The 26,542-nt window shown below is 37.9% G+C and overlaps 1 long non-coding RNA gene across 1 annotated transcript; it reads right to left on the bottom strand.

Moving 5' to 3' along the window:
- Positions 1-2,647: 2,647 nt before the first annotated feature.
- LOC107037506 lies at positions 2,648-4,197 on the bottom strand. Its single transcript, XR_001460846.1, has 3 exons — positions 4,065-4,197; positions 3,182-3,328; positions 2,648-2,897 (listed from the first exon to the last, which is right to left on the bottom strand). It is a non-coding gene; the product is annotated as an uncharacterized LOC107037506 (long non-coding RNA).
- Positions 4,198-26,542: the final 22,345 nt, after the last annotated feature.

Here is a 26,542-nt window from a genome sequence, read left to right on the forward strand (position 1 = left end):
ATAATTTATTGAATTTAGACGTTAAGCAGACCTCACAATCTCTAATGAATTCATCATCAAATTTTACTGCATTTAATTCTTTGTTATCTGGGAATTTCTTTTGTAGTGCCTTGAGGTAACTCGTTGAGGCATGTCCAAATCTACAATGCCACAACATGACATCATGATTCCTCATATAGCTATTTTTATCAATTGAAGGTTTTGAGAANGGGAAATCTTCTAACGAGTCATCCCATGGTAATTCATCAACATCTTGCAATTTTCTGTCCCAAATGGTGTAATCAAAATTTGATTGTTCATAGGGAATCTTTTCTTTATTAATAATTTTCTCTTTTATTAATTTTTCACTCCCTTTTTCATTATTCTTTTCATCCATTTTATTTTCTTCCTCATTACTCTTATCAATTTCATTTGTTTTCTCACTTGTTTCGTTCTGTAAGTTTGCTGTGACACTTCTGGTGAGATATCTTTTTACCTCATTTTCACCCCCAGTGACATCAGCTCCATTTGCTACTACTCGCCTGTTTATTTGTTTGAAAGAATTCTCACTGATAGAGTTTGACCTTACTATTTCTAAATCGATTATCCAGTAAGGTTTTCTGTAAATCTCTGAGATGAAAAGTTCATTTGACACTGGATCAAATATATCAATTTTCTTGTCATCTAAGTAGATTGCTAATCCCATTTCGGCAAATTTTCTTAATGATAGCAGATTTGCTTTAAGAGCTTCTGCAAAAATAACTTTGTCAATTTCTAATAATTTACCACTCGCCAGTTCAATTTCTATTTTTCCTGCTCCCTCCGTTTTCAAGTCCGCTGACTCATTTTTATTCGCACATCTAATTACTCCACAATCTAATTCGTTAAAAGTTTTAAATATAATTCTGGAATTTGTTAAATGCTCGGTCGCGCCTGAGTCTGCTAGAAAGTCTGTCGAAAACTTATTTCCATTTGTTTGTTTACTATCTGCATAAAATATTTCAGTAGATTGATCATAATTTTCTTTTTCCTTACCTTGATTGGAGTTATATTTCTCTGTAGTTTTGTCGGGATTAGATTTCTTGATTGATTTGTGAGATGACTTAAACCCATGTTTGTTCTCACTTCTCTTATAGGAGAACCTACTCTTATTACATCTTCCTCTTTTAATTGGACCATATGTTTCACCTCTCATTGGTCTTTTCATTCCTCTACCATTACCTCTATATTGATCTTGATAATTGTTTCGATAGTTAAATTTAAAATTGGAATTATACCTTGGAGTCTGTTTAAAGTATCCCGGACCACTTGGTGCATTGTCATTGTTAATGATGTTTGGGCAATCTCTCGCCTTGTGATTCCCAAATTGATTGCACTTGTAGCACAAGTATCCTTTCCCTTTATTGGGACAGTCTTGTCCTTTGTGCCCATACGCCTGACAGGCAAAACACCTCGGCCCCTTGTGCTGTGCAAAATTAGCAGTTTTAACTTCTTCTTCTAACATTGCAATTTTCAACTCGCCAAACGTCAAGCCCACTCCTATAGCTTTCTTTGTTACTTTTTCAATGATTTTAATATTCGGAAAAGCTTTTATTACTGCATTGTAAAATGCATCTTTCTTTTCGCTTTCACTCAGAGGCATGGTGTCAGGAGCATTTTCATACGTTGCAATTTTCTCATCAAACAAATCATTAAACTCGCCAGCTGTCATTTTGGTTGGATTGTATCTCATATTATACAGGTCTTGTCGCACCGAGTATGAAGTTACATTAAACTCGGCCATTTTTAATTCTTTTAATTTTTTCAATATTTCTTTTGGATCTTGTAGTTTGACGATTTTAGGGTGATAACTTCTATCCAAATGGTTTATCAGAATTTCTCTAACTTTATGCTTCTGTTCTGCAAGAGTTTCCTCATCCACAGTAACCAGAATGTTATCGTCAATGATGTGTAAGAGTTTATTCGGTTTGATTTCTGACGAAAAATAATCATAGAAATGTTCATACTTCATTTTGCTGTCCATTTTATAATCTCTTTTAAAGCTCATTCCTTTGTTAAGCAATTCTATTTGTAATTTATTTGTTACCTCGCTAGTTAATTGTTTCAACGGATTTTGATTGTTTCCTTGACTTGACTTTGTCTGATTAATTTCATTAATCTGCTTATTGACTATTGAACTAATTTGATTTTCTAGATTCGTATGCTCATTTGACGCCACTCCTCCGTCTAATTTTTTCTTGTTTGTTGTTACCTTAATTGATGATTCGACATCAGTGCGATATTCATTGAAAGTTCTTTTTACTTCTTCTATTTTATCGTTGTGCGTTTTGTCCAGGGCACTCAACAGCTCCTGTACTTCCTTTTTATCTTTTGCTCTCGCCTCAGCATTTAGTCTTAACTGGTTTCTGTCCTCTGTTCAACTTTCATACAGTGACTTTGTTGAAGTTATATTTGAGTTGCACAATTTTTCCACCATGCTCTTCAGTTCAGCCAGCTGTATGTCTACAGAAACTGTCTTGACAGTCTTGTTGCCGTTAGGCTCAACTGTTTCATCATCTAGATTAGATTTTATCAATTTCAATTTAATATTTACTTTATTGTCTGCTGTAATCTTGGGTTTCGGTTTGATTTGGTCAGTTTTGTCAACATTAATATTACCTGTATTTTTCCCGCCTGCACTTATCTCGCCGCCATTCGTCTCGCCTCCAGTCAATTTGCTTGACTTGGACTCGCCTGTGGCCCTCGCCTCCGTGTTTCCCAAGTCTTTGTTCATGTTCCTTGACCTATACTCGATTACAGCTGTTGTTGACATTGGACTCTTCGGACCGTAACCTGGTAGATACATTGGCTTATTTTCGGCCAACAATGCAGCTTCTAACACAGACATCTCCATTGATCCCCTGTGAATTCTCTTTTATCTAATTTTAAAGAGACCGAAAAATTGAGAATTATTGTATCTGGTTACAGTTTTTGTATTCAGGTCCGAAATCCCAGACTCGACTTGCTAAACATAAACAAACCGAATCCAGGATGAGTGTACTCTTCAGAAAATCTAAACATAAGACCTCCTCCAAACACACTCAAGTCTTTTATGATTGCAAGAGATTGATTTAATTTTCTCAAGCAATTTGACGTCTTAATATTCCGCATTTCTAATGTGTATAGTATGCTCGCCCATTAACACGTATGCCTGATGTCTCACCTGTTACATATCCTGTTCCTTTGTCTGGTAGAACATACACTTTATCGTCTACTATTGCCAGGGAGACTAGTTCTCCCTCGTGGTTTCCTTCGATTAAATGTTGTCTGATCAGGAGTCTCCACACTTCATGCAAGAGTTCCTTATCAGCTGTAATTTTAATTTATAAATATCTTCGTCTGAAGATGGCAATTTCTAAAAATTCAATTTCTTTGGTTCGACCTGTCAAATATTTAACTTGTTATTTTCGCCTATCAAATACTTCTAGATTCAATATTCTTGCCAATTAAATATTTCGATTTTGATGCATCCTTAATTCATGAATTTCAATTTTGCACTAGTGTCTGTTGATTTTATTTTATTACTTTACATTACGCTGGTGGACCCCGCACACACGCGGAACGCGGCCGAGAAAGAGAGAATTTTTGTTTTTCACACCAATTTTTATATATACACACTAATTTTTATTTTTCTTTCTATTTCTTATTGTTCTCGCCTTGCTCGAGCAATGTGTGTGGGACTGCAGTCGTCCCTCTCTCTCAGACGCACCCCGGTTGCACGCGCAATCCACCCGTTGCGTCTACTTGTTGAAGCCTGTGGAAGCCTGTGCTTGCCTTCCCCGCCGAGAAACTATTGTCTCGGCGTCACTTGGTTTTCTTCTTTTGTTTTGCTTTAAATTTGATTTTATTCATGACAAAAGATATTTTATGCTTTTCAGTGATTTTTGTGAATTTAATGGGATTTCTTTATTAATTCTTTTTAATCTAAAATTCTCGATTTCAGGTCGGCGTCGTGGACAATTAATTTCCAGCCGCCATTTTGATCCTCTCTATCTCTCGGTCTCGCCAATTCACTGCACTTATTAGATGTATTTTTCAGTACTTACTTTTCCTCTTATTACTTTCCATTTTCCTTTCCTTCTGAAGTCACTCCCCAGCTCGCCTCGATATTTTTCTCTTTTGGATGTTCCTTGTGATTTGCACGAACGCGTGTGATCCACCTAGACACGTGCCCGGCCGCCCGATAGCGTCCTTTTTGGAATTTCCGATTTATCGCTTCCAATCCTTTTATTTATGATAAATTTTAATCACGCACAGTTGAAGTGTGCTCGGCCCATAACCTGAAGGGTTATTAGGGATAGAAATAATGATTAAACACAGTTTTATAATCGTCAAAGTAATTAAGCTTTATTCAGCAATGTAACGCGACAACGGTCGAGGCACAAGTGGTGCATAGTACGAGTATATCATTGAGAGGCGCAACGGCGCCGTGGCGACACAGTCTACCACACTGTCGGTAAAGAGGGAGACTGGCGTAGGGCGCTATATTTCAACAAATTCAAACACAAAACCCATTTACAAAGGTCCCCTTTTACTTCAATTTTCTCAACCCCAAAAAGGTTTGGAATCAAAGGTTGGAAAGGTTCACTTGGAGTAAAATGAAAAGAATTTTGAGTAACTTTAAAGTGACTCACTAGAGTCTATATTTTAACAAAATAAGTAGAAAAGTATAACTACAACATTCGACTTATATTCACTGCTCTGCTTTCAGTCGTAAAGTATTTTGTATGTGGTTAAAAGTAATGCCGCACTGAATTTAAGACGTTGGATTAAATTCTTTATTTAAATGAATAAAATAATTAAAAATGTCACAAGACTTGGGATTTCAGAAAATAATTTAGTCACGAAAGACTAAAATGGAAATTAAATAGTCATCCAAGACTATATGAAAATTAAAGGTCGTGAAAAATCCGAAATATCGCCTTAATAGGTCGATAATAAAATTGGAATTGTGTCCAAAAGAAACTGGAGTATACTAACTCTCAGATATGAGCTACTACTACTACTGTAGCGATGACTACAAAATGCAATCGGAACTGTAACTGTCGTGCTGCTATCGCGCACAAGTCTTTATAGTTTGTCTAAGAGGGTGTATCCTCAGAATGCATAGGGAAATTTCGGGGACCAATTACAAATGACTCTAGCCGAAATTTCCCACTCCAGTGGTTTGAAATCTCCTTGTTTCGAGATCAACTCCATCTCTCTACATGAAGATGTTTTTGGGGTGTAGGCGGTCTTTTCTATTCCCCAACAACCAATGAAAATTGTTTTAGGAATGCCCATATATTCCCTCCACAATTCTCTTTTATCTCTTATTTTCAACTTAGCGTTAACATCTTTGTTATTTAATTTTTTAGAAACAATTCAGATAAATTTCATGAAATGTTATGATAAATTATAATTCATTGAAGAAAAATAGTAATCTAATAGTAATTCAATAATAATTCAATGACATAAAAATATTGTTTAAACTTTAATTATTTTGTGGTTTTCCCACGTTGATAATATTTCTTAAACAATTATGATAGTTTAATTAATATCCGAAATGGAAAATTATTCATAAAAGAATCATTCTGTTGTATGATGCATTTTACTATTTTTGTGTCACATGTTCGTCAATGTTTATGTCATTCCCTCCATGTGGGAAACGAAATCGTTACTCTATTTTGATATCAAATATTTGTCGTGGGAGTTACAAAATTTGGACCCACGCTTAGAATTTGTTATTAACAGTTTTCCGATTCAAGAGTCCAGTGTTTATTGAAATTTACGGTCACACGTGGAAAGTACATGATTAAGGAGATGAGACTAGACTCAAATGTTTACACTGCATCTGATATTGCACAGCTGATATCTCCTTAATCTAGGAGAAACTCGACGTTGGGAACATTTTTATCGTTCACAGATGTGTGCAGCCGAAATATTCCCAACATCGAGGGGGTCACTTTCCCTCGTCACAGAAGATAATTTGGATTTCAAAAGTCGCTTCTATCACTGAGATAATTGAATGACGACGTAAGAAAATGAATTAAAATGAATTTTCTGACGGATGTTACACCTCATATATTTTGTCAAATATTCTGGTCATTAAGTTTGTTAAAAAAATCGCTAGTTAATCCGCTTACAGCTTTCGTGAGAGTTTTAATGTCTAATTCTTTATGAATTTCTAAGTTTTTGTCCTACATTTTGAATGATTAATAGCCTTAAGACATGTGTTTTAATAAGAAGCTCGATCGAATATGGATGCCAGATAATTCTTCCATCTAATTTATCTTACATGGAGGGAATCGATAGAATTCAATACAAAGCCATTAGACTAGCACTGAGATACNGAATCAAAGGTTGGAAAGGTTCACTTGGAGTAAAATGAAAAGAATTTTGAGTAACTTTAAAGTGACTCACTAGAGTCTATATTTTAACAAAATNACATGTGTTTTAATAAGAAGCTCGATCGAATATGGATGCCAGATAATTCTTCCATCTAATTTATCTTACATGGAGGGAATCGATAGAATTCAATACAAAGCCATTAGACTAGCACTGAGATACAGGAATTCGACTCCAATCAACGTCATGTTGGCTGAAGCTCGAGAAGCTCCACTAAACATTCGGATTGAACAGCTAACAAATAGATATATTACTCGAGTATTCTCTTACAGCATTTATTATATGAAAAGCTCCACAATTTACGTTCAGCTCTACGTCTCAATCCCAATAAAGGGATACATAACATCCAAGATAGCTTCCCATTATACAAATCATTCATTTATTTGACTGGCCACATAACTAACATAAAAGCTGACCCGTAGCCATGTAATTACTCATATTCACATGAACTGATAAATGCAGACCCAAGAATAATTCTCAATAAACGAACTTTAATCAAGAAATCAAATACACCAGAGAAAACTCTACAAGATGAGCTTTGTAATCTTGGACTTCAGAACTATTCACAAATTTATACTGATGGTTCGAAATGCGAGGATTCAAATTACGTGGGCTATTCTGTTTATGCTCCAGACTTCAACATTGAGATAAAACAAAAAATATCTTCATTTGCATCAATATTTACTGCTGAAGCAACTGCAATTTTGACTGCAGTAAAGGAAGCGTCCAATTTGAATGCAGAAAAGATTATTATCCTATCTGACCCCTTGAGTGTCCTCTCTTTATTGGAAAATTTCTCCCTTTATAATAATCCTTCTTATTTAATATGTGAAATACTCAATAGCTGGGTCATTCAGAAATCGTTGGGACTAGAAATCATATTTATGTGGATCCCTGCCCACGTAAACTTAGAGGGAAATGAAAAGGCTGACACCCTAGCGAAGGAAGCTTGTAAATCGGGACATCTACAACAAACCAAAATACCCTACACGGACTTCTATTACAATATCAATAAAAAATGCGTGAAGATACAGTAAGAATTCTTAAAAATCGATCGAAAGATAGAGGGACTCAATACTTTGAGAAATTCTATCTAGGATGGCGCCCACTGTAGTTCAAATAGTCCAGTTTAAATAGACCCGTCATCACAACAATCAACCGAATGAGAGCTGATCACTTCAATTTGAACGAAAGTTTAGCACGGAAAAACTACATCAACTCTCCAATGTGTGACTGCAATGCAAATATCAAAGAGACACTCACTTATGTTTTTTGGATCTGCCACAAAATATAAAGAAGAGAGGACTATTTTAGTAAAAGCTTTGAATAACTTAGGAATACATTCATATAATATATACACTCTTATGAAATCACCGAAGGATAAAATTTGTCAACTAATCTACAACTTCCTCAAGAAAATTCAAAAGAAGATTTAATTTGAAAATCATCATCTGGAATCTACATTATTAAGAACTTCAACTAAGTTCAGCAATGTCCCCCTAGGGGGATAGCGGCCCGTAAAATGCTAGTGTTTTGAACTCCAACAAAACACGGATTATATGCGGAAGCCGATAAACGGCATCCCTATGAGAGAAGTTGTTGAGGATTCGGCCTTATCTGCCCTCCTTCACTCTCCTTTTCCCTCTCTGTCTCTGGTTGCGCGTGCGTGGGTCACCTGCTGCGCAGTGGTCACTGCGTCTTTCGTCATAGGAAGTCTCACCAGCAAGATACTTGCCGGGATGCCGTTTATCGGCTTCCGCATATAATCTGTGTTTTGTTGGAGTTCAAAACACTAGCATTATATGCTATGGGCCGATAAAACGGCATCCCTATGAGAGATGTGTTTGGTTTCTGCTGGTGACCCACTCAATGCCTTTTGAGTAGATAAGAGCAACGGTAAAAAATTATGAGGGATGGACATGAGTAAACTTCGTTTATTAATAGTTAAGTGAAAACACAAGGCGAATGAACACCTACATATCAGGATATAGACTCTCGTATCAGGTCGGAGAGAAATAGTTGAAGAGAGTATTAGAATTGTTGTAATTTGTAACGGTAACATTTCGATAGTAATGTTTCCTGAAGGTTTCGCAGCACCTCCAATTACCACGATCCAGAATGCTCTGGACAGGGATGTTGTCCAGCCAGTTACGGGAAGCTACAGCAGATCGAACGCTTCCAGGAGAAGCATCAATGCCCGCGTCCCTAAAGACCGAGCGAATCCAGCCAGCAATTACTGTAGTGGGAGCAGGTTTAACAGGACCCGTGACGATGATGAAGAGGTCTTTCAGCTTCTGGGTAGCTCGTCTTTCTTCAGATTTCTTTAGCAGTACCCTAATCCAGGTGACAGGACACAAGCGGATATTAGGGTGCTTAGACAGTCTCCATCCTGATTGTCGGAACTGACTGCGGTCGGTCTTGGAGCCGAAAGCTGGCCAAAGGATAATTACGTCACCCAAGTTGGTGAGGGAGTCGGTAGAGATTCTTAGCAGTGTCAGATCGTGTATGCGTCGACCTGAGATCAGAAGAAGTAAAGCAGCTGTTCGTCTGGAAACCTCGAAGAAGGATAGACTCTGGGGCTCTGTCTTCAACCAGTCTAGGAGTAAGCGAGCGTCCCATATCTCTGATATGATTTCTCTAGGTTGAGTCATGGATATGGCCTTCAGTACTTGGCGAACCATGAAGTCTGATGCGAGTGAGGAAGGAGACTTACCGAACCAGAAGGTACAGATGGCGGATTTGTGTACCAACATGGTGTTGTAGGCTAATTGCTTCTTGAGGAAAAGGTTGGCGAGAAATCGGGCTAGGTCCTGGCCACGTGGTTCGCCGGGGTTGATATTGTTATCATTGCACCAGGAAAGCCAGCGGCGAATAGGAACCTTGTAGGTATCCAAGGTTGATGCTCGCCAACTTTTAGCAACGAGATCTCTCTCTTCAGGGGACCAGTCCTTAACTAGGTTATTCCACAACCAACCTTCCACACTTGAAGATAGAGGCGTGCCGCCTCCGGAGGAGGAAGTTATGTTGACAGGTCTATCAGGACCTCTGGAAGATGCTCTAAGATTAGGGGAGGTTCCTTGCTCCGCTGTTTCAAGTCCGCCGCCCAATAGGTCTTCTCGAACTTGGGTGCCACGATCAACGCCTGTCCCTGGCATTTGTTCAGATGTGCTAGTACTCGTGGCATGAGGCAAGGTGGAAGAAACACCCATGCGAGGTTGAAGTTCCAAGGTCGGGAGAATGCGTCTGTAAATAAGGTGCAAGAGTCTCTGCAGTCGATTGAAACGTAGGGTTTCACGACGGCCGACCTTGATGATGTGAACAGGTCGACGTTTGGAATTCCCCATTTCTCGAAGATTTGGTCTGTCGCTGCTGGGAGGAGATGCCACTCTGGTGGATTTTTCTTCCTCGAGAGATGATCGGCGACTCTGTTGTATCTCCCTGGAAGGTGAATTGCAGATAATTCGATCTGGAGACTGTCCACCAGTTCGAGCAGTTGGTACGTGAGGTTGAGGAGGTTCAGAGACTTTGTTCCTCCCTCCTTCCGGACGTAAGCCACTAGGGTGCGATTGTCTGACTGGAGCAGAATGTGGGCTTCCCTGAGGGTGTGAACCATCTGTTTTATCGCAGCATAAACTGCGAACATTTCTTTGCGGTTCGAGTGCCAGCTCAGCTGCTTCTCCGTCCAGGTCCCGGAAATGAGGGTTGAGTTGAGTTGGGCTCCCCAACCCGAGTCTCCAGCGTCTGTAGTTAGGAAGTCTGTTACCGCTCGCTTGTGCAGGTCGGACGTGGAGGTCACAGCACTGAGCCACCAGAGAAGCTCTTCCTCCACCACACTGGGGATCTGGAGGGTCTGTCGTGGATGATTTTGTGAGAAGCTTGTGGAGAGCCTCTGAAGATGGCGGCAGTGAAGCCGACCTCTTCGTATCGCGAAGTTGGCGAAGTTGAGGAGTCCCAACAGGCTCTGGATCTCCTTGAGGCTCGCTCTGGCTCTTGATCGTATACCTGTGACTAGGATGCGTATACGGTGAATCTTGTCTTCTGGGAGACTGATTTGGTTCAGTCGAGTGTCCCAAACCAAACCCAGGAATTCGATTCTCTGCTTCCCGCGTTTGTGAGGCCAGTCTTTCTAGATGCTGGGAGGCCATGAGAAAATCGTCTAGATAGACTAAAACCCTCACACCTCGCGAACGAAGAGTCTCTGCGACCCAATTCGTTATCACCGTGAAGGTGTGAGGGGCAGATGAGAGGCCGAAGGGCAAGCTCGTCATCTGAAGCAACTCTCCGTTGTAAACAATGCGGAGAAGTTGACGATGTCTGTCGGCGATCGGCATGTGCAGGTAAGCTTGAGATATGTCGAGTCTGGTCATGAAGTCGCCATCTTGAAGAAAATCTGGAACTTGGTGATGTGAGAAGAAATGAATTTTGGTAACTTTGACGTATCTGTTTAGACCTCTGAGGTCGCAAATGGGTCGAAGGTCGCCGTTGCTTTTCTTACGTAAAAACATTATTGAGATGAAGCTCGGGCCTTCTCTTTTGGGTCGCTTCAACACGCCCTGTTGCTTTAGGAGCTCTATTTGTCTTGACATTTCTGGAGAGGCTCTGGTTTTGAACTGGGAGAGCTTCCAATTGGCGAAGAGTTTAGGTTTTGAGATGAGGGGAATCTCGGATGCACTTATTGCTTTGATGATTTGAGGGGGGGCACCCAGCTCTTCCCATCCTCTCTGAAACTCCGCCAATTGGCTCCCTCTGAAGGCCCCAGGAATCAAAGAGTCATTTACCTGGTTTTTGGCCGGAGGAGTCGTCCCCCAACTTGTCTTTGGGTTCTCTCTTGGGGACCTTGGCTCTGGAGGTCTACTGAGAACCGGTGGATCCCCTGGAGAAACGGGAAGCTTTGGCTGTGGTGCGAAAGACAGGAGGAGGAGGCCTCTGATGAAATTGAGTCCTGGGTGCTGGCTTCCTGGGCGTCAGGTATGCAGGAACGTTCAGCCAAGTCTGGAGGCCCCCCAAAGACTGAATCAAAGGGTGAAGGTTCTCCTTGCCGAAGAGATATTCAGGAGAAGGAGGATGTCTGCGCAGGGCAGCTTGTGTAGTCTTCACAGGAACCTCGTTCAGAAGGCGGTCTCTCCTTGCCTCAATGGCCTCAGTCCGCTTGCCACAAATGATTTGTAGGATTTGGTCAGAGGTCTTTGACAGGCGAGAGTCCGGACCAAAAGTTAGGGACAATTTGTCATACAGAGTGTAAGGGGTGATTTCCGTGGGATTAGAATAGGCCCAGTCGACCACACTCTGCAAACCACTCTACAACAATTCCCTCTGTTCCAGGGCTGCATTGCAAAGACCCCCAAGTACACGGTCCAAAGGTAGAACAGGGTCTTTCCTCTTGTCCAAATGACACAATTCTTCATTGACTTTGAGATCAGTAAATCCAAGGGAGGCCAAAAAATTTTTCAGAGCGCCTGCAAATCTGACGTAACGCCATTCAGGTGAACCAAACCGTTGCAAGTTGTTGAGGGTTGCGAGACGACCTTGGTCAACTGGGTGAAGACGACGTTTCTCGTCGAGGTCAGTCTTAACAGAGCCCAAGTCCAAGCGACGAGAAGCAGGAGTTGCTCCAAGCCTTGCCAGAAAAGGTCGTGTGCTGGTGCTGGGCTGGTTGACCGGTGCGTTGGGGGAATTTTGGGAAAACAGAGACGAAAGAGAGTTAACCTGATTCTGAAGCGCCTCGTACGAGGGTCTCGTATGACTGGAATCAGATTTGCGCCTCGTAGGTGGTGGAGAAACTTCGTCGGAGGAATCCTCGTCATCAGCAAGCCCAAAATAATCCCTTGACTTCTCATGACGTCTGGAGTACTCGTACGCACTTAAGTCGCTGTCACGTTCACCGTGTGAACCACTGTTATCCTCCGTGTCCTCGGGCCGAGACGGGTCAGAGAAACCCTTTGAACTCGGCATGATGAAAAAGGCTATCCAGATTAGTGTTAGGAAAGCCACAGGACACTCAACAACAATGATAAAAACCAAAACAGTTGAATTTAAAGCGAGGAGAAAATTTTTTGCCTCTCTAATGGCCGAAAAAACTCAACGCTAAGACGTAAGACGCAGTGACCACCGCGCGGCAGGTGACCTACGCACGCGCAACCAGTGACAGAGAGGGAAAAGGAGAGTGAAGGAGGGCAGATAAGGCCGAATCCTCAACAGCTTCTCTCATAGGGATGCCGTTTTATCGGCCCATAGCATATAACCTCGAAGTTGGACGGCCAAAAACATAGAATAGAATAGATAGAGGAGAACGTTGAGGCAGCGTGGAGTCCGTTGGTGTTCCTAAAGCCTGCTGTGGGGGATTATCTAGAGAAAGGGTCGACTGGTTGGAGAGAATGATCATAAATGCTATTATGCCTGAAATGATAAACGACCGAAAAATGTGCAGTTTGTTGAAGAATATGAGTCCTGGAGTTTCGCACAGCACAATGAAGAAATGTGAAAGAAAGGTCTTTTATAACCCTAGATTCACAAGAAATTTAATTATTTATTGACTCGGAAAATCTGAATACAGCAATAAAAGGGGGAACGGAGTGGACAGGGATCGAAGAGGTTATGGCTTTTGTGGGCTCTGGAAAGGCGGTCGGAAAGAGAAATTTCTAGGAGTAAGGGAGAGGGAAAACATGAAGTGGTTGAGGTAGGAAGGGTTGAGGAATGGAAAGAGGATGAAAGTGAAGGGGAAAATGGAAAAGTGGTGCAATGAGGAGGAACGAGAAGGTGAGGGAGAGGTTATGGGGTAGCAGGGAAAACGTGGCAACTAAAGGCTTATGGTCTGAAGTGAGTCGCAGTGAAAGGCAGGAACAGGTGGAACTGGAATCAGGGTTAGTGAAGGCGGAGAGGTTAGGCTAGGCTGGAAGCTATGCAATGACGGTGGAGCAGAGGATCGAGGGGAAGAGAGCGTTGAGGTGACAACAAGCAGTGTGTAAGTAATTGCGAATTGTGATACACGTGGCCGGGTTAGAAAGCGAGGTTAGAGTAAAGAATGTCGGAGGAAGAATGGAATAAGTGGGTGGCGGACGATAAAGAGTGGAAAGAAGGTATGTTGAACGAGTTGAAGCTGATTAGTAGGTTGTTGAAGGAAGTACTGGTGATGAGGAGGGATACTCAGGATGAAGGCGGATTTGGTTGGACAAGCCATGCGGGCGCAGAGAAGGCAGGTGAAGGAGAGAGAGAGGAAGAAGAACAAGGAGAGATACGGTGATGGGGAGGATAAGAGGGGAGAGAAGAGCGGAGGCGGAGAGCTGAGGAAGTCGGTGGAACGCTCACGGTGATGGGGTGGACTGAGTAGCCCCATCGAGGTGAGGGGACCACCGACCGGCACAGAGAGAGAGGGACCCGGAGAGAATGAGAGCAGCAGACAGGACGTTGACAGGATGAGGAAGAGGACGCAGGCAGAGAGACTTCGTTCGAGAGCTCGGGTGGGTTAGAGTCGGTGGGATTTGGGCAGGAAGAAGGCAGCGTGGAATCAGAAACAAAAGTTAGGTTAAGTGAAATGTATTTAGGCAGATATAAGAATATGTAACTCTGTACCTCTTGTTAACCCTTCGGGGAACATAATAAACAGTTATTATTAATACAGCAATAAAACAATTGAAAAGAGCACCTGTACAGAAGATTGAAGCCGATATTTGAATGTATTTTCAATTACTATGAATTTCAAGAATTCTGCAAAGTACACGATTTTGTGCGAATTATTTCTTCGAAACAATAATTTGGGAAAGTTAAAATGAATGAAAAATAATACCAAATTTCGTACTTTCGCGTGTAAGACACGCAATAAGAGCTTAACCCTCAGCTTGCCTGAGGCTGTGAGTTTTCATGCAGAAATTGATTTGGAAGGTCATGAACAGCCGTTCTTTCCAAAATTCCATCAATTGTTTATTTCGCATAATTTGTTTTTCACCAAAATTTTCTCATCTTAACAAAAAATGAAAATAATATATTGATCATCAAAAGAATTTCTTCGTAATAACATTCCCTTCTAAAGGCACTTGTCTCCAAAATGAATCTTCAAAAAAAAATCATTTTCCCAATTTCATAAAGCTTTTGAGTGATTCTTAATCACCACATGCAGACTCACCGGTCGTTGACTCTTCCTTCACCCACCTCTAAGTGGAGCTACAAGGTGAAGCAGCACGGAAGTGAGGACGTTCCGCAGATAAACTCCACTCACAATAACGAATCAAAAAAACTGAAAATAGGACGTAAAGGAATATTCCACGGGAAATAATGGGAAAAAGGGAATGATTTGATGAAAACTTGAGAGAGCGATATCCACGCACTTGAGTGCGTAGTATTGACGGGCTTGGAACGAGGCCAATAGGCCATTTATTTTTAAATACTGCATTATGGATCATTGATTAATTGAGGACTAACAAATTACATATATCACTTCTGTATTTATTGTGTTGTCTTTTTCAACATTTGATTCAATGAAATTTTAGTCTCAAAGTGGAAAACAAAATCCGAGACCTAAAAATCATTTCGGGATCTCTTATTTTCTTTTCATTATAATTATGAAGATTATAGTCATGATTATTATCGTTATCAATATTTACATTTCAATAATAATTGATTAAAGATGAAAATATAAAATTGATGAAAATTAAAAAATCAATTGAAGAAAAATAATGATTAAAAATAAAAGAAATGATTAATAATAATAGTTCTGGGTATAACAATGTTATTATTTGCTTCTTCTTTCATGAAAAATGTTATTTTCATGATTGAAAAAAATTAGTAATCTCATTATGTTTATTATGAATATTATTATGCGCTGGGGTATGAACATTTTGAATTACAAAGTAGCGATGACAAAGATTTTCAAGCAATGTTCCAATGACTAAGTACACACAGACGTAAATTCCAATATTGCTGAAGATGCAGGAAATAACGATGAAAAATTGCCGATGAATTAATTAGCCGGCAGTTCCGCATTAATTCAAAAAGTTGATAGCCTTCGGTGAGAATACTATCGGTCTAGCCATTGAGTATCGGTTTTCCATCAAGAGAAAGGAGACAGAAGTTTTGCCGCTCCCCCGTGACGCTCATTTACCACCAAAAGGTCTTGCAACGTACTCGTTTTATTGCCCAAGTGAGAATTCCACATCTGATGGGAAAAAAAATTTTCGAGGAGAAAGTAAATCCTCAATTACTAAATCTTGGGAGACCTCAAATGGAAATTACATCATGACGCAAAATGTTTTGTATTGATGAAAACTCGAATGGGCGAGTCAATTGGATCGAGGGAAAAAACGCGATTTGTGGAGAAATTCGTGCATTGCAAAATATAAATGAGATTAATTCTTGCTTTATTGTGTCTGGAGAAAATTGAAAACATTTTTGTCTGAAAATTGACCAATTCAATCTCTAATATTTGCACAAGATGATTATGAAGATGATAAAGTTGATTATTATGCTAAAAATATCTATAGAATGAGATAATTTTTTCTGGAGGTGAAAATCAATTTACTTCAACTTCTTTTATCTTATTTATACATATAAAAGATGAGATACCCTTGTGTTATCTCATTTTTTCTTGCTCCATTAAAAAAAATCAATCTTAAATTACCTCTTTTTTGTTGTATTTTACTCTGTCATCTTAGATAAAGCGAGATCAAATGAAATTTTCTCATCTTAGACGTGATAAGGTCATATAAGAACCGAAGAACGATCATGATAATGAAGTATATATCTATCCATTGAAATTATCTGGAGGATGAAATTATCTTGTCTTAACTTACTTCTATTAACCTATTTCACGGAATCTTACTTTACTTTCTAGTTCTTGTATGTCACCCCATCTTATCTTAGATGAGATGAAAAAAAGTAAGATGAAAATATCTCATCTTATTTTACATGAGATAAGATAAGATACGCTACAAAGCATCATATAAAATAATCTCATTTTATATTATGTTATCTTATGGTGTACTCCTACAGCTATAGTATTAAACAAATAATAAAAATTCAATTCTGTTTAACATTTTTTATTAATAAAAATTTGACCTCATATTGCATCCCTGGAAAGTGATGCGCGGCCTTGTGCCCATTGATGAAAGGAAAAAGTTTTAGCCGATTATTGAAAACCACGAATGAACCTATTCCTACTCAAAATAATTGCATAAAATATTTCAAAATATCAAACTCAAATTTTAGGCTTGAATTTCATACCCAGACTTTTCATGCAGTCGAACGGTATCTCCAAGAGCCAGCATGACTCATCTAAACGGATCGGTTGACGTAGATAATGATTTCCGAGAGCGCCGCTGTTAATCAGCCGCGTCGATACTTGATCCACTTCTAACGAAGGAATTTTCAGCTCGGCGAAAAATAGAGGAGAGAAGTCTTCTCGTGAAAAACACAACGTGAAGAAGCTGATTGAGGAAAGACGAGGCGATTAAGTTCAGTGGAAGTAAATGAAAGAAACATGTTTGTATCGTACAAGTGGTCCCATCATTAACAACACACTGATAGAATTGTCACGGTATTAAATCGCATTTTAATTGCTTTCAGAACTTTTTGTGATTCATTCGGAAAAAGGGATTGCGCTACTGTGCGTTGAATATTTGAATAACTATTATTTCAGCAGTTTATTTTTTTTTAACTAAACGTTTCTTTGATCTTCATAGGTCATCTTCTTAAGATAAGATGAAATGAGAGTTTCTTGAAAAGCATCTTATCTTGCCCCAGAATTTGAATAAAATCAGATGTGGTAAAATATTTTTTCAGGATAAAATGAAAAAAGAAGTTACGATGAGATGAGATTATCTTATCTTGTAAAATAAACATCATCTCATATTATCTATTGCAACCGTTTTTCACTCTACGATAGCGGTCGCGCGTGCTATAACGCACACGCGTTCTCATCTCACGTAGTGGCGCCTTGATTTTAGTCTTATGGTGACAGAGATTCGAGATTTTGGAGATATATCGAGATCGATTCCCTTTCACGTTTTTACGATAGGATCCTCTGACCTCATCGTAGTTTCAAGTGTGAAATTTTCGTCTTATTTTTCTATTGCCAAAAGTCGATTTGTAATTGTATAGTAAATGTAATTGATAGATCAATATTCTACACAGATACTGTTCATAAATTAGTGGACAATATAATTATTCACCTTTCCCTTAGAAAATTATGAACCCTGAAATTCACTGATGTTCTCCTGTCCATTACAATCACCAAAGTTCTCACTCTCATGTCGATTTTTTTTACCGCCTTCGACTCCTTTTTTAGGCCCATTCGGTACTCCATGCAACCCTATGCATGCGACTGTGGATTCTACACTGTACCGTATTCGCACTCCTATGGAACATAGCAAGAGCATAGGAAACCACAGGAAACCCATACCCCGATACAGGCGGTTATTCCATTGGCAACCTCCCACTCACCCACTGAAATAGAGTCATACTGGAAAGGGCACTGAGACGCCTGACGCGAGCCGAGAGAGAGGGTTGATTTTCAAGGAAGCCTGTCTCTCCCGTACCGTCAGCCCCAAAAGTTTTTCCTTACCCTCCACAGCGTTTCGACTTCAGCATTGACGTTCAATTACTTGGGGTTGCAAGAAATGTATTTTTATAAATCCAAATTTATGACGTGGAATTCATGCGAAAACGTTTTTTCCCCCAAATTATTATTCATGGGGAATTTATTTATTTATGATTTACAAAAATTCCACACAGTGATCAATTAATAAAATGCACAATTCAATAGATTTCCAATTCGATCAATGTGAAGATGGTTCAGAATTCTCTGAGTCAATATCTTCCTCCGTATTTGGAATAGTAAAATTCGGTATCATCAATATAATTCCTGGAACAGAAAGTCAACGATTGAGTATTGGAGATTATCATTGGAAGAGAAATCAATTCTTAAATTTCTGAAAGATGCCTTGGTGTCCCATTAAGTGAATCAGAATCAGTCTCTATTATTTTTCCAATACTGTAATAAAGAATGAAAAATGTTACAATTTTTTTTTCATTACATATGAGTAGGAGAAATCAATGAAAATGTCCAGAGTGTTAGAGTAGAAAAATTTAATAAACCAAAGTCCAATTCGTGTCATACAAACGATGGAAAAAAATATAAATAAGAGAATGCAGTATGTGGATTTTAATGTTCGTTTGGTGCCAGTTGTAATAAAGTCAGAATCGTCAAAATGAACACTGCAAATAATTGTAGCTACACTGACTGCACTTCTGCTGGGCACAACTTTTCGCCATTGCTCCAAACGTTTCTTACCAAAACTGATAATCAGAAAACAAACATTTTCTGTGAAAAAAAAAATATTGCAGGAGTTTTGAACCCGGATCGCCGGTTTGGTAGGCAGACCCGTTGCTACTCCGCCAAAATGCTACTTTGAAAATCATGTGTTATGACTAAACCTTTCGGGTGAAATTTCTCCCGTATTATTAGCCGTCTGCCCCTAATGTCGGGGTGAGGAACAACAACTAGTGACACTCTTTAACTATTATCAAGCTGAGTGAAAACTTTTGCCTACAACCCTTGGCCTCTCCTTGTAAGTAAAAAATAATCATTCTTATGTTATATAAGAGAATTTCTCAAATTAATCACTAATATTAATCGTAGTCTTCAATAAAACAATGGAAAAAATCACGTATGGTATGTGAGGTTAGTATTGGGAAAACAAAAATTGGGACAATTTTTTACGCAGCAACTGCTCACCATTTCGATTTTAATAATTTTTCGTCAGTAACAATACATAATACTCGTGTACACTTCGTCTAATTTTGTAATGAACATTTTTGTAATGACTCGATTTCACTGCACTCACCAGAGCCTACCGTTGAAAAATTCAATTCCACTTGGAATTGAACTCGCAACCTTTTGCACATTAGACTCGTATTTAGCCCACTCGGCCACTCTCTCATCGATTATTTTTCATTATTATTCTTTTTTATTCTTCATTTTATTTTGAATGAAGTTTGCTTGGGTAATACAAGCACACTTCATTGCTACAAAACTATTAATTAATTATGCATAATAATTGATTAACTATTTAGAACCACAAACTGTTGATGATTAATCAATAAAAACGAATGGACAATGGCATTTTTTAAATAAAAAGAGTATAGTGATTGTTGCTATTAAATTAGCAATTTGCTTACGAATAGGTTCTCTTTTTTGAATTATTATTTCAATATTCTCTTTTTCTATTTTTTCATGTCATAGCACTATCATCAATTGAAATATCATCAAAATTTTTGCGCATCATTTCATTCTATTAAGTGATTCTACATTCAGACCCTCTTCAATTGGTTTTCAGTACAGGTTTAATCAAGGGTCAATCAAGTTTTAATCAGTGTATCGCTGGGATTGATTTATTCAGGGTTTATTCAGAATTTAGCCACAGTTTAACCCAGGTTCTGTCAGAAGTTAATCGGAACCATTAATTACTATGAATATTTCAACATAATACACTGGTACCTGAATTTAAAAGAGATAGAGATTTTAATATAAAGAGCTCATGACGATATTATATAACTTGATAAGCAATGGTCCTGTTGGTCGCATAAACTCAACAACGAATTGTGCGACCCCCATCATATTCTGATAGAATCAAAAGGGTATTGTTATCAATTTTTTTGCCATGACTAATTCCATTTTGATGACAATTTTTTGAGGGATCTTTGAAAAATAGATATTTGCATAAATATCCATTTCTGTCATTAGCCCCGACAAACTAAGATTCTAACCTCGCTTCACTCGGATAGATGGCGGTTTTCGGGCCCATAACATAGATTAAATAGGTTACATCCACTGAAATGTAGTATATACTGGAAAGGGCACTGATCCGCCTGACGCGAGCCGACAGAGAGGGGCGATTTTCAAGGATACCTATCTCTCTCGTACCGTCCGCTCAAAAAGTTTTCTTACCTTCTAGAACGTATAGAATTCAGTATTGGCGTTCAATTTTTGTTGTTGCATCATTATAACACAGAATTGATCTTTTTTTTCCAATGTAATAATACTCGGGCCATTTACAATTTAATTAAAATAATTCCACATGGGAAAAATACAAAAAAATATACAATTCAAGAGATTATTTGTTCAATCAATCTGAAGGTGTATCGAAATCCAGATCTGAGTCGATATCGTCATCAGTATTCGGATTTTGAAATTTAGGTATGTCCAATATAATTCCTGAAATAGAAAGTATAAATTGAATGATATAGGTTTTATTTTGAGGGAATTCCAGGGACTCTCAAGTTCAGGAATATGCCTCGTGTGTCGAGGAGTTGAATTGGAATCTGTTTATATCTAGTTGTCCCAATACTGCAATAAAAAATAAGAACATTGTAATTGTGAATTTTTTTAATGCATGAAGAATACAAGAGAAATCCAATGAAGACAATATCAAAATACACGATTTTTCCTCTAATTTTCTACGAAATAGCTGTTCGTGGATTAGAGAATATTTTTTTATTCTCACAATGGGACAATTATCGCCAAGACGTAAATAGCAACAATTGAGTGTGCACCACTCAGAGCACATAAGTTTTTTAATTCGCATGTACATGCTCGTTCTACGCACGCGCAACGCCTGCTAAAGTGAGACAGGTATCCTTGAAAATCTACCTCTCTCTGGCTCGTTTTCCGCTTACGGGCCTAGCATGGCAGTGCCCTTTCCAGTATATACTACATTTCAGTGGTTACATCACACGGTCCACAATAGTAGATTATGTCATCAGGCGATAAAAGTATTATCTGGCGAATGTGGCTTTATAATCCGAGCCGAAGGCGAGGATACCCACTGGTGGATACCCAGTTCCAATCTCCTGAAGAAGTCCGGCAGAGGATTGATGACTTCATCCAGTCAAAACCACCATCTTTTTTCCGAGCCGGAATTCGACAATTGCGTGCAAAGTGACGGCGATTATATTAGATCTGTATTCATTTTTTTATGAATAAATGTCAAAATTGTCGAACAAAGGCCGAGAATTAAGTCATACACTTAATAAGTGAAAAAGTGGTTTATTTCACCTAGAAACGTATCATGCTGACGTCGGTTTTAATCAAGCCAAAAAATCGGTCTGAATCGAACCGAAAAATCGACTTGAATCAGACCGAAAAATTGGAATGAACCAAACTGAAAAATCGACCTGAATCGAGCTGAAATCAGTCTGAATCAAACCGAAAAATCGACTTGAATCAGATCGATATTCCGGTTTGCATTTGTCCGAGTCCGACTTGATTCATGCCGTCAATTCGACATGCAACAAGTCGATTCCCTGCATAATTCAGTCCGACTTGGTTCAGACCGATTTTTTGGTCTGATTCAAACTGCCTTTTTCTGGGTGTATATCCCAAGACACCCAGACCCAAAAGTTAGTCCCTATGGATTTCCGCAAAAAATTCGAAATTACTTAATTTATTGTATTCCCATAAGTTATTGAGTTTTTGTATTCTTATGCATTGCTGATGCAGACATCAATAACTGCTTAATTCAAATGAGAAATTATTTATTAATTAATTTTTCGAATCAAATAAGAAATGCTTTCACGAAATTTCCATTTTTTCGAGCTGAATGTCGCGGAAACTATGTAGCACAAAATTTTACCAAAAACTCACCGTATTCGGAATTTATCAATCCATCACGAATTAGTTTTTAAAAAAGATCGTAAGAACCGTTTTCTCATAAGATGGAAAAATCGAGCTCGGGAGAACTCATAATCCCCGTTCGGCCTATGCTTCGCGTGTTAGAAGCCCGCATTTCACTATTTATTATCGCCTAAACTGTGTGGTGCAGCTTTTTAGCTTTTTTTCCAATAGCTGGGAACTATTATAAACATTATCCATGACAAACATGATGACAATCTTAAGAAAAACGTGTTTTCTAGAGATATAGCTTAATTGGTGTCACTGAATATCGCCTGTTGAAGTATATATTCATAAAAAATTCGTGAAATTCGATTCATCTTTTATACGAGAATTAAAAAAAAAATGAAGAACTAGACACCATCTCAAATTCGCATATTTGGACTTTTTAGATTATATTGAGTTACCCTAACATAAAAAATTGGAAACTTAAATGTGAGCGATTGCAAAGCTTCCACTTGGAAGCAAAAATTAATTCTCATTTAATAATGCAAAAAAATTTTTTCTGTTGAAGTGATTCTCAATATCCAAAATATCGAAATATAAATGAAAAAAAATTCATTCAATCTAATTACATCGGTTCAATAATCATGAACGGAGTCACCTCGCATTTAATAACTGGAATGGTTAATGCACAGTTACTTCGAGGTATGTCTCAGATTCCTAAGACCTTGATTATGCAATGTAACAAGATACACGCCTCGTTCCTTTTTTTTATTTCGAAGAATACGTCATAAATGTGCTGAGTTGCTTAATTAAGGTAACTGAGATTTGTTTCAGAATAAGTACCTCTGTTTTACCATTGTTAATATTATGGGAATGAGTACGTGGCTGATAACTCACAATCGGATGGAGATTAGATTTCCCGGATAGCATGCAAGGGATTATTATGGTAAATAATTTTTTTTACGTTGCGGTTCTTTTCAACAATCGTTACGTGCATCCCTAATTACTACGTCTATTAAGAATTATCATCGATTGAATATGTTGTATTCAATCGATGATGACTTCAAATTGATTATAAATTTAAGTGTGGGCAGTTTTTTAATGAAAGGGGGTATACATTCAATAAATTCACTCCCCAAATAACTTTTTAAAAGAGTGGATATTTGTCCATATATTGTACGATCGCGTTCTTTACAAAGTCGTCAATAAAAAAGCAAAGAATTTGATATTTGAATACTTATATCTAGGTCGGAAGAGTGCTCTTGCCGAGGGCAGACTCTCCACGGTCCCGTTTCTTATGGGGACCTCAAACCCAGGTTCGTCATTTGTTTAGACTACATCGAGATCCCTTCTGACTTTATATTAATAATAATGTTCTAATTCCACAAGAAAAAACTGAAATTGAAATTCAATTTCATTTCCAGTATTGTTGAACCCTATCCATCGACATTAAATTATAAAATTTCATTAATTTAATCATTTTTTTTATTTTTGAATTTCATAACTAAAAAACAAGCAGGGGACAGTTAATATATGACAGCGCGTGATATGACAGTGAGCATATCACTGAGTGATGTCTGACTTTTTTTCGCCACCAATACATTGATGGCGGGCTCCCGAATAGCCTAAAATATTACAAAAGTTTATAGCTTTACAACACTAACTAGCAGCAAAAATTTCAGATATTTACTGCCACTTCCATGGATCCTATAAAAATTTCAATGTTTGGAATACTTCGTATGAACGGGTAGACATATTTTCTGTCCAAATTTCAAGTTGATATCTCGATTTTTGCACAATCTAGCGTGATTACAAAGTTTTTTTTTATGAGCAGACAGAAAAACGGGAATATTTTGAAAACTTTGTATGAACGGGTGTATATATTTTGGTTGATTCAGATGGAAAGCATCGAAATGAATATTTTGAAAAAAAAAGTGAAATCCGTTGCGTAGTTTTGAAGATATTACATATAAAAGATTTTCAGATACAGTGGAATGTCTCCGAAACTACTGGGTGTGATTGAGCCCATCTTCAATACGAGCTGTTGTTATCATGAGAGGAAGACTCTGTCCAAATTTCATGTTGATATCTCGATTTTTGCATAAGCTAGCGTGATTACAAAGTATTTTTTATGAAAAGACAGAAGACCGGGAATATCTTGAGAACTTTGTATGAGCGGGTGTATATATTTTGATTGATTTAGATAGAAGCCATCGAAACGAATACTTTGAAAAGGAAAAATTTCGAAATCGGCCCACTAATTTTGATGGTATTTGCGGTAAACGATTTAAAAACAAATCGCTTTTTCTCAAGAACTATTAGATCGATCGCGCTGACATTTTCCACAGAGTTAGTCGCATTAAGACTTGTAATCGCACAAAATTTCAGATTTTCTGGAAATATTCCAACCAATTAATTACTCAATTTCCTAAAAATTGACCACCTGGAAGATGGCGGTGGACATGCTAGACCATTCTATATTGTTTCCAATCAAAATTAGAAAATATGAAAATTGGGCGATTACTATGTTTTCATTCGGAAGCAAAAATGTTTTGAATTCATTGAATGATGGCTTGAAAAATTTGTTTGGATGCCCTTGTAATCAAGTTCGAAGATGAAGGCAATAGCAATAATCGTTGTTTTGATTTATATAAAAATTTTCCAAATTTTTGTATTTTTTGAAATCAGAATTCTGATGATATCTTGAGATAACATGCTTCAAATGAATTCAATTACAGTTTAAAATGTTCTTTTGAACGCCACACTGTCGAAGTTAAACGATAATTACGATTAGAGATGGACACACGGAGAGAAAAGTCAGAGAATTTTTGTTTGGAAATTCCGTGAAAAATTCTAGTGCTGCACTAGAATTGAGGCGAAATGTGCCAGCACATGAAAATTTCCCCTTCGCCAGTAGAAAATTTGACGTTTCATCACGAAATCTTCTTTATCGGCAAACGAAAAATTACTCGACAGACAAAGAAATTTTCCCTGGCCACAATTTTTTTTCCCCTTAATTATTCATTAATAACATCAACGTTATTCAAATTAATGTACTACAGTATCAACAAAAATGAGCCTTAAGCCAACGAATTATTTTTATAAATTTTTGCTTCCGAATGGAAGCATTGTAATCGTTCTATTTTTCGATTTTCTAATTTTGCTTGGAAATGATGTAGAATGATCTGAAACGTAAAAATACGAAGTTTGGGGGGTGTGTCTGTCGGTGTCAATGTCCATCGCCACCTGTCCGGTGGTCATTTTTTGGAAAATCGAGTAATAAATTGACTAAACTTATTCCAAAAAATCTGAAATTTTGTCAGATTATAGTACTTAACTAGGACTAACTCTGTGCCAAATTTCAGCCCGATCGATCGAACAGTTTTTGAGAAAAAGCTATTCATTTTTAAATCGTTTTTCGTTAATATCTTCGAAACTAGCCAACCGATTTCAATTTTTTTTTTCAAAATATTCGTCTCGATGCCTTCTATCTGAATCAATCAAAACATATATACCCGTTCATACAAAGTTTTCGAGATATTTCAGATTTTCAGTTTTTCCATAAAAATCCTTGTAATCACGCTAGCTTGTGCAAAAATAGAGGAATCAACTTGAAATTTGGACAGAATCTTCCCCCCGCGATGACACTGTTTCCTATTGAAAATGAGCCTAATCGACCAAGTAGTTTCCGAGATATTCGACTTTCCCTGAAAACCTTCTGTCTGCAATAGCTCAGAAACTATTCAACCGATTTCAATTTTTTTTTTCAAAATATTCGTCTCGATGCCTTCTATCTGAATCAATCAAAACATATACCGTTTATGTAAAGTTTTCGAGATATTTCAGATTTTCAGTTTTTTCATAAAACTCCTTGTAATCACGCTAGCTTGTGAAAAAATTGAGATATCAACTTGTTTTTCAACTTATTCATTCAATTAATTAATTATTTTTCATCCATCCGTCGATTTATAATTACTTAATGCTAATCAATTAATTTAGTTTTTTTCAATTTCAACCGATTTCAATTTTTTTTTTCTCAAAATATTTGTTTCGATACCTTCTATCCGAATCAATCAAAATATATATACCCATTCATACAAAGTTTTCGAGATATTTCCGTTTTTCTGTTTTTTCATCAGGAGGCATTTCCATTTTTTTTCTTTCTTTAATAGAATTACTACAGATCCATTCGGAAGCTTACTACCAATGGAATTGGTAGAAATGAAAGAAAGAAGAAGAGTTATAACACATAAAGTAACGGTCAGATGGCTTCGGCCAAAAAGGTTCGAACCCCTGCTTGTTTTTATTGCATTTGTTCCACGATTACAGGGAATTACATTATCTTAAAACGTCATCACTGAATAATGTCAGTAATTTTCAACAATTTCTACGACCGGTTGTTTCACACTTTTTTTCCCACAAATTTGATATGGTTAATCACACTTTCAGAGAAAAATAAGCCCAATAATCCCTGATTGTCACATAATTCTACAGAACACGCGCTAACGTTACCTGACGTTGAAGACGCCATTT

Source organism: Diachasma alloeum, unplaced genomic scaffold (assembly GCF_001412515.2).
Source record: "Diachasma alloeum isolate Michigan unplaced genomic scaffold, Dall2.0 Dall_scaffold_00255, whole genome shotgun sequence".
Classification (NCBI taxonomy): Eukaryota; Metazoa; Arthropoda; class Insecta; order Hymenoptera; family Braconidae; genus Diachasma; species Diachasma alloeum.